A 2,960-nucleotide genomic window follows, 5' to 3' on the forward strand; every position below is an offset into this window, starting at 1 on the left:
CAGCTTACTGCAGTATTTTTGCTTGGCTTTCAATAATAAATTTGTTCAAGCTCTGTCGGTTCTCTAAAGATTTTTACATGTAGTATATACTTGAAATACCCATATCCACAGCTTAAACTGTGTCAGCTGGAGTTGTAAGGTAAATGTTTGGTTCAGGTTTTACAAATAATGTTCGAGTTAACAAATCTTTATTCATTTCCTAATATTTTTTCACATTCTGAAGGTACTTCTATTGTGTATTTAAATATTAGAACAGTGAAATATCTGCAGCTTCCACAGTAAAACAGCACTGGTCTTGGTGATCTAGGTGCCAAAGAAATCTGTAATAGCTCATTTGTCCAGAGATGGGCAACAAGGCTGGTGAAGGGTCTGGAGCACAAGTCTTATGAGAAGCAGCTGAGGGAGCTGGGGTTGTTTAGCCTCAAGAAGAGGAGGCTCAGGGGTGACCTTACCTCTCTCCTGAAAGAAGATTGCAGCAAGGAGGGGATCAGTCTCTTCTCCCTGGCAACCAGTGACAGGACAAGAAGACAGTGTCAAGCTGTGCCAGGGGAGATTCAGGTTGGACATCAGGAGGAATTCCTTCATGGAAGGGGTTGTTAAACATGGGAATGAACTGCCCAGGGAGCTGGTGGAGTCACCATCCCTGGGTGAGTCACCTTGCCTGGAAGAGTTTAGGAAAAGTCTGGGTGTGATACTTAGCACCATGGTCTAGTTGACAAAGTAGTGTCCAGTCAAGGGTTGGACTTGATGATCTTAGAGGTCTTTTTCAATCTAAATTATTCTGTGGTTCTGTGATTCTCACTTTCCCAAAATGTGAAGTTATTCTTAGGAGTATTAGATAAATACACACCTGATCTGTACAATTTCAATTGTCAAGTCTGTTTAAATAAAACCTGGAATGTTTTTCAGCCCTGAAAATCATCACATACAGATAGCTGTCTGTGGACAAGGGAAAGCAAATCTTACAGAAAAAATAAAACTGTATCTCTTTTAAAGATTGCAAAACAAGTTCGAAACACAGTTTTTTCAGAGTGTTTGACTTGTAAAATAATTGAAATTCATCTTACCTCCTCCTTTTTCTTTTCGTACATTTAGCTTCATTTGTACCTGTCCCTCCTCTGTCTTTTGTTACTTTCTGATGTCACATTTGTCTTAAAATCTCTTGTATCCTCCTTATTCCAAGAAGTAACAAGTTATTTTCTTTCTTTTTCTTTTCAGGAATCCCAGGTCCTGGGCACCAGAGAAAAAAGTCTGGAGCAAGGAACACTTATCCTTGGTAGCAAAGGATCAGAGTAGGGAACAACTTAGAATTCTAGAATCATAGCATGATTTGAATTGGAATAGATCTTTAAGTATCATCTAGTTCAAACCAGATTACATGGGCAAAAAAATTTCTTCTTCATATCCAATCTAGATCTACCCTCTTTCAGTTTAAATTGGGCCCTGGTGAAAAGTTCCTCTCTATCTTTCTTATAAGATCACTTTAAGAACTTAAAGTTCTCACCCCTGAGTCTTCTGTTTTACAAGATGAACAACCCCAACTTTCTCAGCCTGTCTTCATAGCATAGATGTTCTATCCCTCTGATAATTTCCCCTGTTATCCTCTGGATGTCCTCTAATACATGTCTTCTTTGTTCTTGGTATTCCAGACCGGGACACAGCACTCCAGGTGGGGGTCTCATGAGAGCAGGGCAGAGGGGAAGAATCATCCCCCTCAATCTGCTGGTCGTTATGCTGTTGATGCAGAACTGGATATTATTGACTTTCTGGACTGTGAACATCAGTACTGGCTTGTATTCTTTCAACCATCAGTACCATCAAGTCCATGTCCACAGGACTCTTCTTAAAATATTCATCTTTATGACACTGGGAGTTGCCCTGACCCAGCTGCAGGACTTTGCACATGGCCCTGTTAATTTCATGAGGTTCACCTGGATGCACTCCTCAAGCCTGTCAAGGTCCCTCTGGAAGGCATTTCCTCCATCTAGTGCATCAGCTGCATCCCTGAGCTTGGTGTTCTTTAGATCAAATAAATTTTAGCTCAAAATTCCCACAACAGAGGTATTTTATTTTCATGTATAATGTAGTTTTTCATTCAAGGAAAGCAAGTTCCTCATAATGTGGAAAAGAATTACATTACTATTCTTACACATTTAACCTCACTTTTTTTGCCTTATCCCCTGCATTGATTTAATTATAGAACTTACATGCCGAAGTAGCTAGACACTGTGAAGGAAAAGCAAATTCTTTTATCTCATTCTTCCACCAAGCTCCTTGTTGGAGTCATAGTGTAAAACCTCAGCTCAGCAGGAAAATGTCATTCTTGCCCTTTGATGTCTTTAGATTATGAGTCACATAGAGCTACCAAGTATCTGGTTTTGTTATGAAAAGAGAAAATGATTACAAATGCATTTTTAGTGAAGCTCTCATCTAGGGACTGAAACCATCACTGAGATTAAGATAGTTCTCTTTTTGTGTGTGTCTTGTGACTTCTTTAACATCTGAAGTCTGTTCTGCCCCTAAGTATTATATAACTTGAGCATATCCCTTCACAGTAACAGAGAGACTGGAAAAGGCACAAGTGGATGCTTTTGGATAACTAAAACCTTCTTTATGATAACACTTGATAAAAATGAAGGGGTTTTTTTCATTACTTGTAGAATTTATCCAAGGAATAAAACACACAATCTGTCTTCCTTTAGGCATCAAAGTTAGATATTTAAATCTGAAAAAGTCATAAAATTTTTGCAGTGAGAGGAGTGAGATGTGTACTTCCATTGTAGAGTCTTTGATGACATTCTAAGATTGACGGGTAAGAAAAGTCAGATGTACTATCATTTGTACAAGCTTATTTGTCAATTCCCATCCAGAGGATGAAATTCCTAGTGTATACCTCTGGAGCAGATGCAGATTAAGTGAAGAATTCTTTTTTGAAGGCAATAAGATGCGTTGTCTTTCTC

At 38.8% G+C, this 2,960-nt stretch overlaps 1 long non-coding RNA gene across 1 annotated transcript; it reads left to right on the top strand.

Annotated features, from left to right (window-relative positions):
• The first annotated feature begins 431 nt into the window (after window positions 1-431).
• On the top strand, window positions 432-2,056 carry LOC138118566 (uncharacterized). Its single transcript, XR_011155212.1, has 3 exons — window positions 432-558; window positions 1,219-1,276; window positions 1,650-2,056. It is a non-coding gene; the product is annotated as an uncharacterized lncRNA (long non-coding RNA).
• The last annotated feature ends 904 nt before the right edge of the window (window positions 2,057-2,960 follow it).

Source organism: Aphelocoma coerulescens, chromosome 1 (genome assembly GCF_041296385.1).
Source record: "Aphelocoma coerulescens isolate FSJ_1873_10779 chromosome 1, UR_Acoe_1.0, whole genome shotgun sequence".
In the NCBI taxonomy this organism is placed as follows: domain Eukaryota; kingdom Metazoa; phylum Chordata; class Aves; order Passeriformes; family Corvidae; genus Aphelocoma; species Aphelocoma coerulescens.